The sequence below is a fragment of the Arachis ipaensis genome, chromosome B5, assembly GCF_059453495.1.
Source record: "Arachis ipaensis isolate K30076 ecotype BB chromosome B5, ASM5945349v1, whole genome shotgun sequence".
Lineage (NCBI taxonomy): Eukaryota > Viridiplantae > Streptophyta > Magnoliopsida > Fabales > Fabaceae > Arachis > Arachis ipaensis.
The window spans coordinates 44,616,263-44,631,730 of record NC_142440.1 but is presented as its reverse complement, the minus strand read 5'-3'; the positions used below and the strand labels follow the sequence as shown (position 1 = coordinate 44,631,730).

The 15,468-nt window shown below is 39.2% G+C and overlaps 1 non-coding gene across 1 annotated transcript; it reads left to right on the top strand.

The window, feature by feature from the left end:
• Positions 1-8,702: 8,702 nt before the first annotated feature.
• LOC148564026 (small nucleolar RNA R71) lies at positions 8,703-8,806 on the top strand. The gene has a single exon (XR_015885159.1). It is a non-coding gene; the product is annotated as a small nucleolar RNA R71 (small nucleolar RNA).
• Positions 8,807-15,468: the final 6,662 nt, after the last annotated feature.

Below are 15,468 nucleotides of genomic sequence, written 5' to 3'. Positions count from 1 at the left end.
ACTCACTTGTGCCTCCAAATTTCTAATGGAGGATCTTGTTTCATTCATGAAACTGAGAATGGTCTTGGATAGATCAGAGACTATAGTTGCTAAGCTAGAGAGACTCTGCTCAGAATTCTATGTCTGTTGCTGAGAAGATGATGGAAAAGGCTTGCTATTACTAAACCTATTTCTTCTACCATTAGTATTATTGAAACCTTGTTGAGGCTTCTGTTGATCTGTCCATGAGAGATTTGGATGATTTCTCCATGAATGATTATAGGTGTTTCCATAGGGTTCTCCCATGTAATTCACCTCTTCCATTGCAGGGTTCTCAGGATCATAAGCTTCTTCTTCAGAAGATGCTTTTTTAGTACTGCCTGTTGCTGCTTGCATTCCAGACAGACTCTGAGAAATCATATTGACTTGCTGAGTCAATATTTTATTCTGAGCTAATATGGCATTCAGAGTGTCAATCTCAAAAACTCCTTTCTTTTGAGTTGTCCCATTATTCACAGGATTTCTTTCAGAAGTGTACATGAATTGGTTATTTGCAACCATTTTAATGAGTTCCTGAGCTTCTACAGGTGTCTTTTTGATGCCAGGGCATTTTGGCTAGTTTCACTGACCTTTTCTTTACTGTTTTTAAGGTAGTTTCATGCATTTTCTTAGGAAATAAGCTAGTTTTAGGTAGATATTCACTTACATCTTGATTCAAGCATACATTGTGCACTTTACATGATTTCATGAGAATTTTGTATGAATTATATGATAAATTGGATGATGCATGATCCCATGATTAAGAGCAAGACTTTGATGCACTTTGTTTGATTGATTTCAGGCCAAAAGAAGAAGAGAAGAGCCACGTTAGTGGCTACGTTAGTTACACTAACGTGGGCACTAACGTGGAAGGAAGGAAAGCCCCAACGTTAATGAGAAAAGTTAGTGGCATTAACTTTGAAGAAGGAGAGCATGGAACGATAGCAAGGAAGACCCACGTTAAGAGTCACGTTAGCTACACTAACGTGAACTCTAACGTAGGGACAAAAGGCACCAAGCAACGTTAATGGGGAAGGTGAGCCCCAATAACGCTTGCGAAAAGGGGTATATGCCAACGTTAGTGGAAAAAGAGAGTGCCACTAACATTTGTGAAGGCTAGAAGACCCACGTTAGTCTCCACGTTAGTTAGATTAACGTGGGAACTAACGTGGAAGGAAAGGGAAATGACAACGTTAGTGGAAAAGGTGATCTCCACTAATGTTTGCGAAACAAAAAGACCCACGTTAGCTTCCACGTTAACTAGATTAACGTGGTAGTTAACGTGGGCAAAAGTCCCACTTGGCAGCCTGACCATGCCTTCTTCAAACAAGAATAACTTGAGCCACACAACTCCAAATGAGGTGATTCCAGTGGCATTGGAAAGTAGGATTTCAGAGCTTTCCAAGAATATATGGCACTACATAGTTGACACTAAATTTGAGGGAGAAAACCTGCCCCGAAAGTGCAAAGATGAACATGGTATCAACCTGTAGTAAGGCCAGCTGACCTCTTCACCTTCCAAGAAGTGTAACTCGAGTTGTAGAGCTCCAAATGATGCACTTTCAAAAGCATTGGAAAGTACACATCCAGGGCTTTCCAACAATATATAATAGTATGGGGTGGACACTAAGTTTGAGCTTCAGAAACTGGCAATAATGAAGCCCTGATCGCTAGCGTTAGTGGCACTCAAGTTTTCCAATAACGCTAGCGACTATGCCAGCGACCATGTCCACTTCAAAGGAGCATAACTTGAGCTACAGAGGTCCAATTGAGATTATTCCAGTTGCGTTAGAAAGCTGACATTCAGAGCTTTCAAACGATACATAATGCTCTATAGTGGGCATGAAATTAGAGCACAAACAAGAGGTATCTTTTAAACCCTAAAAACACCAACTGGGCAGCAAGTGCAACGTTAGCCACAATAACTTTAGCACTAACGCCACACTTGTAGCGTTAGTGTGGCTAACTTTAGCACTAACTTTAGCACCTGGACCTCAACTTGACTCACTTCTCTCTCAAGTCCACTTCAAAGCTCAAGCAAGCAAGCCCACAATTGTCAACCAATCAAGACCACAAGAAGCATCTAGAATAGGAATTTTCATTTAATTGTAATTTGCTTTTAATTTCATTTTGTAATTTATGAGAGCCTATATAAAGGTCTTAGTCTTTACATTGAAAGCATTGGGGGAATGGGTGATTGAAGAGGGGTCTTCGGACTCCCTCCCCTCGCACACTTTTCCTTCTCTTTCTTTTAGTTGTAATTTTCATTTATGAATGTTGAATTTTCAATTTCAGTTTGAATCTTCATATTTACTTTTCTGCACTTTCTTTCTTTTCTATTTTTGTAGAGCAATGATCAACTAACTCTTTACATTGGGTTAGAGAGCTCTATTGTGATTCAATGGATTAAGTGTAGTTCTTATTCTTCTTCTTTTTTTTTCCTCTTGATTTTACTAGAGGGCTTTCGATCTTCATCCAATTGGGTAGTTATCTTGGAAAAGAAACTATTCATACTTGGATCTCTTCTGAACCTTGAAAGAGGAATGAAGAGATCATGCTAGAAATGCTTTCTCATGCTGGACCAAATTGGGTGTGGATGGATATGTGACTATAATCCTTCCAACACTTGATTTGGGAAATGCATGTGGTATAATCAGTGACCATACTTCATCTCTTCTCATGAGAAATTGACCAAGGAATTGGCTATTGATCAAGATTTGAGAGATCGAATTACAAGGAATTGTAATTCGATCACTTAAGATTTCCAAGGAGATCAATGAATGCATTGATTGAGGAAGAGATGAGAATGAACTTGATCCGGAGGATTGCAATATCTCTTGATCCCAATGTTCATTTTATTTTTAGTTCTTACATTTACTTTTCTTGCTATTTTACTTTTCTGCTATAGTTTTTCCTTTACATTCATGTTATTTACACTTCCTGCTGCTCGTCATTCAAATCTGAACCGTCTAACTAGGATAATCAATTAACCATTGATTGCTTAATCCGTTAATCTCTGTGGGATTCGACCACACTCTTTTGTGAGTTATTACTTGACGACAATTCGGTACACTTGCCGAAAGGAAATTTGTTGCGAGACAAGTTTTCCACGCATCAAGTTTATGGCGCCGTTGCCGGGGATTAATCGTGATTAACAAACTACCGGTTGATTGATTTACTAGGTTAGACACTTTTCTTTTGTCTTTGTTTTCTTTTGTTTCTTATTTTCTTGTGCTAACTAACTGTTTGTGATATTGCCTCACTGGGAATTTCCTAATCTGTGACAATGGAGATTCCAATTTCTTTTGGTGATTATTGTTTGAGACAGAGCTTTCTACAGGAAGGAAAGGAGCATCCATCGTATTTTAGTCAATTAAATTTTATGGGAAACTCTCCACCCCCACAGAATGATTCACTTTACTATGCTCATGGTGGGTGGGAGTATCAAAAACATGAAATGGGGTACTTTCCAGAGCCACAAAATGGTCCATATTTTGGTGAAATTGATCACTACTCAAGTTGTGGCTGGGAAGATCATAATCAAAGAGATTTCACTCATTCATACCCCATTCATCAAGAGCCATCACCTCTCAATTATACAACCTCCCCTCCAAGTTTTACATGCCTAAATTCTTCATCATTTGAGTATGCCTCAACACAAAAGTCTATCCCAAATCCATACAATTCATTTCACCATCCACAAAACTCAATCCACTACCCACAAGAGTCATACCACTTTCAGAACACACAACCACAAAACAACCAATTCCATTCACAAGCCAACCCCGACCAACCATTACAACCTACCCAACCTCTTTTAGATAGACTCGCTAGGATATAACTCCTCCTTGAAGAAATAATGAAGACAATCGAAGAGGAGAAAATAGCAGAAAGAGACCATGAATAAAAATTGAGACAGAATGCACAACTCTATTCTGAAGAACAATTCATTGAAGAGCTGAGATCACAAAGAGAAACCACTCCACTCTCTCCAAAAATAGAGGAGTTCATTCAAAGGTCAAGAAAAAAGGAGGAAGTCAATCAAGGGAGCCCACACTCCAATGAAACAGAGAGTTGCATAGAGGGTGAGTTCATTGAACCACCAATTCAAGAAGTTCTTGATGAAGAGGATGCTCCAACCATCATACAATACCCAAGTCCTAAAATCAAGATTGTAAAGGCAATCAACATGAACACTAACAAAAGGATGGTGACCAAGAAAAGAAGGACAATATTCATGAAGAAGAATAGGTCAACCAAAAGCCATTCCACCCCTACCCCAACAAGCAAGTTTACTCAAGCTAACAACAGAAGAAGGCTTGCTGGGGAGAGGCACTCAAAACAAGGGGCATTAACTGGCTCCTCTTTCCTCTTGAGGTCATTCCTCTTAACAAACTGGAAGAAGAGGAAGAAAGTCGTGAACAACATGTCAAGCTAATGACATTAAAAGAGCGCTTGTTGGGAGGCAACCCAACCGTAGGTAACATTTCCTTGCTTTGCTTAGTTTACTTTCAATAATTTGGCATATGATTGCACTCTAAGTTTGGTGTTGCCATGCAACAATTTGAATTTCAATCTTCACTGGGTACTTGCAACATTCTAGATTGACAGTGGCACACTAAGTTTGGTGTTGCCACTTAACTTTCATGCAAAGTACCATGCCAACACCACTTATTAATGCAATCAAAATGTCTCTGTTTGTATCTCTTGTGTCTTTATTGTATCCTTAACCTTGCTTGCTGAAACACATGCATACTCACACTTCATTCTAAGACATTCATGATCCATCATGGACCCCGTCACCACTGTTTTAATTGTTGCTTGAGTATAAGTAATCATTCTATGTCTGGTGTGGGAAGGGGAAGAATAGGAGGAAAACGGCAACAACAATGAAGATAAAATACAAGGTGGTAAAGTTCCTTTCTCCTCTTACTTATTTTCAGCACTTTAATTTGCATGATTGTCTTCTATGTTCTTTGTATGTATGTGTGCTTTCTCCTTGTGAATAAGCATGTCAATTCTGTCTTTTAAACTTTTTATTGATTAAGGCTGTGTTTTCTAGTCTGAATGTCATTACTGCATCCTTACTTTGCTTACTAGTATACTTGACCCTTTTGAATCAAATGAAAAGAGAATTAGTGTTTTATAAAAGACCAGAGTAGAGTTCATACTATGGAGTAAGTTCCTGAGTTTGTGGTGTGGTCATAAGTTAGCTAAGTTGGTTCAACCACAAGGTGGGAAGACAACTATCTGTCCTGAATCATATGCTTTGAACACACCCCATGCGACTAGCTAAATAATAAGATCCTAATAAGAAAAAGGGAAATAACAATGAAAGTGGAAAAAAATAAAAGAAAAAAAGAGTAAGCAATAAGGCTAGGCACCAATGGTTTTAATCTCAAGGCATGTGTCTGTGGTATTCCTGTGTGAGGGATTTACTTGGATGAATAAGCTCTTAGGGGTGCCTTATCACTTGGTAACTTGGGTTAACTAACTCGGGATTATCAGCTGAAAGTCCACTATCAAGAGTAACCCTCACTACAGAGCATTTAGTAACCCAAAGAGGTGCTGGACACCAAGGTCTCAAGAAAAGAAAATAAACAAACCATGTGCCTGTGGTGTGTATGTATGGGGGAGAGACTTGAGGAAGTAAGTCCGTAGGGGTGTTTCAACACCTAGCACCTTGAACCAACTGGTTCGGGAGTGTTGGCTGAAAGCTTATTTTAAAAAGTTACCCCCTTACAGAGCACTTAGCCTAAGAACACAAATAAGCCCTGAATTGACAAGAAACAAAAGGGATCAATGAATAAAAGTCTCATGGGATGCAAACAAAGTGAGTATTCTAGGACATGATAAAGGTCTGAAAGCCAGTAAAGGAATGAACCTAAGTTGCTATGCATGAAACCACCATAAAACCAGGGACATGACCTCCACAAGAATGACTCATTTCTCTTGGCATTCCATTCATCATTCTCTTGTTCCAGTACTTGCTTAAGGACAAGCAAGCTTTAAGTTTGGTGTTGTGATGCTAGGGCATTTTGGTCAGTTTCACTGACCTTTTCTTTACTGTTTTTAAGGTAGTTTCATGCATTTTCTTAGGAAATAAGCTAGTTTTGGGTAGATATTCACTTACATCTTGATTCAAGCATACATTATGCACTTTACATGATTTCATGAGAATTTTGCAAGAATTATATGATAAATTGGATGATGCACGATCCCATGATTAAGAGCAAGACTTTGATGCACTTTGTTTGATTGATTTCAGGCCAAAAGAAGAAGAGAAGAGCCACGTTAGTGGCTACGTTAGTTACACTAACGTGGGCACTAACGTGGAAGGAAGGAAAGCCCCAACGTTAATGAGAAAAGTTAGTGGCATTAACTTTGAAGAAGGAGAGCATGGAACGATAGCAAGGAAGACCCACGTTAAGAGTCACGTTAGCTACACTAACGTGAACTCTAACGTAGGGACAAAAGGCACCAAGCAACGTTAATGGGGAAGGTGAGCCCCAATAACGCTTGCGAAAGGGGTATATGCCAACGTTAGTGGAAAAAGAGAGTGCCACTAACGTTTGCGAAGGCTAGAAGACCCACGTTAGTCTCCACGTTAGTTAGATTAACGTGGGAACTAACGTGAAAGGAAAGGGAGATGCCAACGTTAGTGGAAAAGGTAATCTCCACTAACGTTTGCGAAACAAAAGGACCCACATTAGCTTCCACGTTAACTAGATTAACGTGGTAGTTAACGTGGGCAAAAGTCCCACCTGGCAGCCTGACCATGCCTTCTTCAAACAATAATAACTTGAGCCACAAAACTCCAAATGAGGTGATTCCAGTGGCATTGAAAAGTAGGATTCCAGAGCTTTCCAAGAATATATGACACTACATAGTTGACACTAAATTTGAGGGAGAAAACCTGCCCCAAAAGTGCAAAGATGAACATGGTATCAACCTGTAGTAAGGCTAGCTGACCTCTTCACCTTCCAAGAAGTGTAACTCGAGTTGTAGAGCTCCAAATGATGCGCTTTCAATAACATTGGAAAGTAGACATCCAGGGCTTTCCAACAATATATAATAGTATGGGGTGGACACTAAGTTTGAGCTTCAGAAACTGGCAATAATGAAGCCCTGATCGCTAGCGTTAGTGGCACTCAAGTTTTCCAGTAACGCTAGCGACTATGCCAGCGACCATGTCCAGTTCAAAGGAGCATAACTTGAGCTACAGAGGTCCAATTGAGATGATTCTAGTTGCGTTAAAAGCTGACATTCAGAGCTTTCCAACGATATATAATACCCTATAGTGGGTATGAAATTGGAGCACAAACAAGAGGCATCTTTTAAACCCCAAAAACACCAACTGCGCAGCAAGTGCAACGTTAACCACAATAACTTTAGCACTAACGCCACACTTGTAGCGTTAGTGTGGCTAACTTTAGCACTAACTTTAGCACCTGGACCTCAACTTGACTCACTTCTTTCTCAAGTCCACTTCAAAGCTCAAGCAAGCAAGCCCACAATTGTCAACCAATCACGACCACAAGAAGCATCTAGAATAGGAATTTTCATTTAATTGTAATTTGCTTTTAATTTCATTTTGTAATTTAGGAGAGCCTATATAAAGGCCTTAGTATTTATATTGAAAGCATTGGGGGAATGGGGGATTGAAGAGGGGTCTTCGGACTCCCTCCCCTCGCACACTTTTCCTTCTCTTTCTTTTAGTTGTAATTTTCATTTATGAATGTTGAATTTTCAATTTCAGTTTGAATCTTCATATTTACTTTTCTGCACTTTCTTTCTTTTCTATTTTTGTAGAGCAATGATCAACTAACTCTTTACATTGGGTTAGAGAGCTCTATTGTGATTCAATGGATTAAGTGTAGTTCTTATTCTTCTTCTTTTTTTTTCCTCTTGATTTTACTAGAGGGCTTTCGATCTTCATCCAATTGGGTAGTTATCTTGGAAAAGAAACTATTCATACTTGGATCTCTTCTAAACCTTGAAAGAGGAATGAAGAGATCATGCTAGAAATGCTTTCTCATGCTGGACCAAATTGGGTGTGGATGGATATGTGACTATAATCCTTCGAACACTTGATTTGGGAAATGCATGTGGTATAATCAGTGACCATACTTCATCTCTTCTCATGAGAAGTTGACCAAGGAATTGGCTATTGATCAAGATTTGAGAGATCGAATTACAAGGAATTGTAATTCGATCACTTAAGATTGCCAAGGAGATCAATGAATGCATTGATTGAGGAAGAGATGAGAATGAACTTGATCCGGAGGATTGCAATATCTCTTGATCCCAATGTTCATTTTATTTTTAGTTCTTACATTTACTTTTCTTGCTATTTTACTTTTCTGCTATAGTTTTTCCTTTACATTCATGTTATTTACACTTCCTGCTGCTCGTCATTCAAATCTGAACCGTCTAACTAGGATAATCAATTAACCATTGATTGCTTAATCCATTAATCTCTGTGGGATTCGACCTCACTCTTTTGTGAGTTATTACTTGACGACAATTCGGTACACTTGCCGAAAGGAAATTTGTTGCGAGACAAGTTTTCTGCGCATCACTTTTTCAGATGAAGAGATCCACCAGCAGAGTTGTCCAATGACATCTTGGACAGTTCAGACAGACCATCATAGAATATGCATATGATGCTCCATTCTGAAAGCATGCCAGAAGGACACCTTCTGATCAATTGCTGGTATCTTTCCCAAGCTTCATAGAGGGATTCACCTTCCTTTTGTCTGAAGGTTTGGACTTCCACTCTAAGCTTACTCAATTTTTGAGGTGGAAAGAACTTTGCTAAGAAGGCATTGACCAGCTTTTCCCAAGAGTTCAGGCTTTCTTTAGGTTGTGAGTCCAACCATGTCCTAGCTCTCTCTCTTACAACAAAAGGGAAGAGCATAAGTCTGTAGACCTCAGGGTCAACCCTATGGGTCTTAACAGTGTCACAGATTTGCAAGAATTCAGCTAAGAACTGATGAGGATCTTCCAATGGAAGTCCATGATACTTGCAATTCTGCTGCATTAGAGAAACTAATTGAGGCTTAAGCTCAAAGTTGTTTGCTCCAATTGCAGGAATTGAGATGCTCCTTCCACAGAAGTGAGAAGAAGGTGCAATGAAGTCACCAAGCATCTTCCTTGTATTTTTTGGCATTGTTGTTGGGTTCAGCCATGTTTGTTTTGTCTGCTTCCTTTTTGAAAATTTCTGTCAGGTCCTCTTCAGAGTTTTGTGCTTTAGCTGCTCTTAGCTTCCTCTTCAGAGTCCTTTCAGGTTCAGGATCAACTTCAACAAGAATGCCTTTATCTTTGTTCCTGCTCATATGATAGAGAAAAAGACAAAGAAAGTATGAAATCCTCTATGTCACAGTATAGAGGTTCCTTAATGTGTCAGAGGAAAAGAAGAATAAAAGGATGAGGTAGAGAGGAGAATTCGAACTTATGAAGAAGGAGAGAGTCTGAATTGCTAATTTAGGAGGAGTGTTAGTCCTTAAATAGAATAAGATGAGGAAGGGGAAAGAATTCGAATTTAAATTAAAATAAAAGGAAAATATTTTTGTTTTTATTTTAAAATGTAGTTAGAATTCGAAAATTATAGAGAGAAAAGTAGTTAGGTGGTTTTGAAAAAGATATGATTGAAAACTTTTAAAATCAAACAAAAAGTCAAGTAGTTAATTTGAAAAGATTTGAAAATCAATTTTGAAAAGATAAGAAGTTAGAAAAGATTTTGAAATTGATTTTGAAAAATTATGAAAATTTGAATTAAAAACTAACTTACCTCCCTTGTTATCCTGGTGTTAAACACCCAGAATGGTATCCATACCCTTTGGGCATTTAACGCCCAGCCAGGTACCCTGGCTGGCGTTTAAACGCCAGATTTCCTTCCTCACTGGGCATTTTGAACGCCCAGCTTTTTCTCTGTAATTCCTCTGCTGAATGTTCTGAATCTTCAATTCTCTGTATTATTGACTTGAAAAGACATAGTTTTGAAAATTTTTGAATTTTTAATGATGAGAGATAAAAATAACAGAATGAAACTAAACATGGAAAATCAAGATCAAAACAGATAATGCATGCAAGAACACTTTGAATGCCAAGATGAACACTAAGAACACTTTGAAGAATATGATGAACATCAAGAACACATTTTTGAAAATTTTTCAAGAAAACAAAGACATGCAAGACACCAAACATAGAATTTTGTATACTAGGGACACTAACAATTTGAAAAATACATATGAAAAATAACAAAAGACACCAAACAGGAGAATTTAAAGATCAGAACAAAGAGAATCATCAAGAACAACTTGAAGATTAATGAAGAACACAAGAACATACTTTCGAAAAAATGCAAGAAGAATAAAGACATGCAATTGACACCAAACTTAAAAATTGACACTAGATTCAAATAGGAAACACAAAATTTTTGGTTTTTTTTTTTGAAATTTTTCAAAAAACAATTTAAAATTAAAAGGCTTAAAAATAAAATAAGATTACCTAATATGAGCAATAAGATGAACCGTCAGTTGTCTAAAATCGAACAATCCCCGGCAACGTCACCAAAAGCTTCGTACACGAAATCGTGATCGCACACTTTTCACACAACTCCGTGCAGCTGACCAACAAGTGCATTGGGTCGTCCAAGTAATACCTTACGTGAGTAGGGGTCGATCCCACGGAGATTGTCGGCTTGAAGCAAGCTATGGTCATCCTTGTAAATCTCAGTCAGGCGGATTCAAATAGTTATGAGGTTTTGATAATTAAAATATAATTAAAATAGAAAATAAGATAGAAACACTTATGTAATTCATTGGTGGGATTTCAGATAAGTGTATAGAGATGCTTGCTACTTCTGAACCTCTGCTTTCCTATTGCCTTCATCCAATCATTCATACTCCTTTCCATGGCAAGCTGTATGTTGGGGGATCACCGTTGTCAATGGCTACCGTCCGTCCTCTCAGTGAAAATAGTCCAAATGCGTTGTCACCGCACGGCTAATCATCTGTCGGTTCTCACTCATGTTGGAATAGGATCTATTGATCCTTTTGCGTCTGTCACTACGCCCAACACTCGTGAGTTTGAAGCTCGTCACAGTCATCCCATCCCAGATCCTACTCGGAATACCACAGACAAGGTTTAGACTTTCCGGATCTCAAGAATGGCCGCCAATAATTCTAGCCTATACCACGAAGGTTCTAATCTTAGATTAGAAACCCAAGAGATACACATTCAAGCTTGCTTTCATGTAGAACGGAAGTGGTTGTCAAGCACGCGTTCATAAGTGAGAATGGTGATGAGTGTCACATAATCATCACATTCATCATGTTCTTGTGTACGAATCAATATCTTAGAATAAGAATAAGCATGAATTGAATAGAAAAATAGTAGTACTTTGCATTGATTCATGAAGAACAGCAGAGCTCCACACCTTAATCTATGGGGTGTAGAAACTCCACCGTGGAAAATACATAAGTGAAAGAAGATCTAGGCATGATTAAAAGATGATTAAAAGATGATTAAAAGATGATTAAAAGATGAAAATACAATAGCAAGAGGTTCTATTTATAATGAACTAGTAACCTAGGGTTTACATAAATAAGTAAATGATGCAAAAATCTACTTCTGGGCCCACTTGGTGTGTGCTTGGGCTGAGCATTGAAGATTTCACATGTAAAGACTTTTCTTGGAGTTAAACGCCAGCTCTGGTGCCAGTTTGGGCATTTAACTCCAGCTTTTATGCCAGTTTTGGCATTTAACGCCAGAATAGGGTAGAAAATTGGCGTTTAAACACCAGTTTGCGTTATCAAAACTCGGACAAAGTATGGACTATTATATATTTCTGGAAAGCCCAGGATGTCTACTTTCCAAAGCAATTGAGAGCGTGCCAATTGGGCTTCTGTAGCTCCAGAAAATCCATTTCGAGTGCAGGGAGGTCAGAATCCAACAGCATCTGCAGTCCTTTTTCAGCCTCTGAATCAGATTTTTGCTCAGGTCTGTCAATTTCAGCCAGAAAATACCTAAAATCACAGAAAAACACACAAACTCATAGTAAAGTCCAGAAATGTGATTTTTATTTAAAAACTAATAAAAATATAATAAAAATTAACTAAAATATATTAAAAACTATGTAAAAATAATGCAAAAAAGAGTATAAATTATCCGCTCATCACTGCCTCGAAGCCAGGCGACGCGCACGCGTGGATCACGCGGACGCGTGACCTGGCAAAAACCCAATCCATGCTAACGCATAGACGACGCTAACGCGTGACTTTGCAGTGACCTGTATGTACCAAAAATCGCTGGGGGCAATTTTTGGGCTGTTTTTGGCCCAGTTCTCGGCCTAGAAAACACAGATTAGAGGGTTTAAAGTGGGGGAATCCATCCATTCATTGACACAATTGATACAACATTCATAATACACAATTTTAGGTCTTAGATGTAGTTTTAGAGAGAGAGAGGTTCTCTCCTCTCTCTTAGGTTTTATAGTTAGGATTTCTTTTACTTTATGGTTATTACTTCAACACCAGGTTCAATGTTTACTTTAATTTTATGTTCTCTTCTACTTTTAGTTACTCTAATGCTTTTACTTGTTAGTTACTTATGTTGCCAAATTGGTTTATGAATCTTTCCATGTTAGATTTGAATATTCTATTTAATATAATTTGAGGTATTTCAGATTTATGATTGTTTTATTCTATTTTTAATGCTTTCAATTTAATTTATATTTTTCTCCTTTTGGTTTTGGTTAAGTAATTGGTAACACTTGAGTTATCAAACTCAGCGGTTGATTGAGAATTGGAAACTGCTGATTGATTTGGATCGCTCTAAAGCTAGTCTTTCTACAGGAATTGACTAGGACTTGAGGATCAAATTGATTGGTCCACTTGACTTTCCTTTATTTAGTAAGGGTTAACTAAGTGGGAGCGATAAACAATTCTCATCACACTTGATAAGGATAACTAGGATGGGATTTCCAGTTCTTATACCTTGCCAAGAATCTTTATAATTATTAATTTATTTTTCTTGCCATTTAAATTACTTGCTCATTATTCCAAAAACCCATAAATATACCTTTTTTCATAACCAATAATAAACACACCTCCCTGCAATTCCTTGAGAGACGACACAAGGTTTAAATACTTTGGTTATAAATTTTATTGGGTTTTGTTACTTGTGACAACCAAAGTTTTTGTACAAAAGGATTCTTTATTGGTTTAGAAACTATACTTACAACGTGATTATTTTTATAAAATTCTTTACTAGCAAAAGTCCATTCGTCACCCACCCACGCGTGCGCGCCTATGATGCGTACGCGTCAGTTGCTGAGCAAGGCCACCCCAGTACATGAACCCGAGAGTTGCGTGAACATCGCGCACGCACTGCGCGAAACGCGCATCTGGCTCCACGCGTACGCTCGCTGTGACGCATACGCGTCCCTTCTCAGTCCACCAACCCACGCGTACACGTGGGTGGCACTTGTGCGCCCCTCCTCTTTTTACTCATCCACGCGCACGCGCACGTGGCGCGTACGCGTCGGCCCCCCACGATGCCCCTATTGCTCTAGCGCGCCCTGTTTGGTTTCTTTCTCCATTTCTTTTCTTCCTTTCTTCTTCCTTTCTTCTTCACCACTTCATGCCACCCTCTTTCTGCCACCACCACCGGTGGTGCTCTTTACCGCTGACCACCACCTCTGGCGGCCCCACATTCTCTCCCATCTCTTCCTCCTATTTCTCTTCTCCTATCTCCACTTGCACTACACCTTGCTTCCCCTCTCTACTCAAGGTTTTTTACTACTTCTTCCTTTCCTCTTCTTGTTTAAATTTTTATAGTTCTCCATCCTTAGTTGCACTCCATTGTTTCTCCCATTTCTTTTTAGTTATATTTTGATTAATGCATTCTTTTTAGTTGCTTGCTTTCTTTCCCATTTTCTATGGGTGTTGAGGTTGGATTCATCTCTTGCATTGGTGGATTGTTTTATGTGTTTTAACTTCTTGGTGATATGAGGTGTTGTTTAATAATTTGTATTGCATTTTGGGGATGCTACATTGCTAAAATCCCCCCACTTGCTTATTGGTTGAGGGTTGCATACCAAGTGTTCGATGAAAGGCACCAATGAGTTATTGTTTCAAATTTGCCACTATACCTTCAAGTTGGTGCCCTCTCTCATTACACTTACATATCTTTATGTGTATTGAACCTATTGTTCTTCATATTTCCCATTCACATGCTCATTACTTGTGACTTGCTTCCATGTGACATATTGTAAGCCTATTAATTCTACTTTCTCTAATTCCACCTTACTTCATTCGTATGCCTCATGGTAATGGAATTGGACTAGAGTATGACTTTCTTTTGCTTATTCCCTTCTTGCATATGCTACCTTGTATTATTATGGATGCTTGAGCTTGTTCTTCTCATGCCTCTTACTTGCATGCCTATTTCCCTCTTGCGTCCCATGCTAGTGCATCGCCCCATGTTTCAATTGTTTTATTGTTTGCATGTTGCAGCTGTCATGCTTTCAAGACACTTATTCTTTTGTGGCGTTTGTCCCACTTGCATATTCTAACTCAAGTGTTGTTTCTTTAGGTTTAATGTCTTCTCTTTTCCTCCTTTTTTTCAGATGGCCATCAAAAGGGACAAGGAAAAAGGCACCGAAGAAGTCGCCTACCAAAAGGGCACCTCAAAGATCCACCACCAAGGTACTCTAAGCTAAGACTCTATCCAAGAAGGCGCGAAGCGTCATTAATATTGATGTACAAGAGAAGGAGAACCCTCCAAGAGATCCCGCTAGGTTTCCCAACCGCTACTGTGAGCTTATGTACCCCATCATGGTTGCAAGGAATTATCATGCCAAACCTCTTCTTGCCCCTCCGGAGCATGTAGCTCAAGTTGTGTTACCTCGCATTGAGCGGCGGCGGTGGGGGTTTTTCATGCGTCGCCCACAAGAGGCCAATCTCTCGTGGGTAGTGGAGTTCTACTCCAATTACCATTCTCCCTCTCTTCGAACTGTTTTCATGCGCTGGAAGCAAGTCCCGATCACCAAAGAAGCCATCCAAGGGATCCTCAAAGTATTACCAGTGGCGGCTGAGGTAGATGGTTACCAAGAGGTCCTCCGCCAGTGTGATGATCTTGATTTTGTTCTTGATTGGGATGCTATCCACCGAGTCATTGCCGGACCGGAGTCATTTTGGACCCGATGGAGCCGGCCGTCCCGACCCAAAGGCATTCTTGTGTGCCATCTTATCGTAGAGGCTCGAGCATGATCCTAAATCTTGTCTCATTACGTGTTCCCCAGCACTCACGAGACGTTGATCACTGCGGACCTAGCCTTACTAGTTTGGTGCATACTCACAGAGCAGCCGGTCAATATCGCTCGCCTCATCCACCATGCCATCAGTCATGTTCATACCAGGGGTAACCTACCTTTCCTCACCC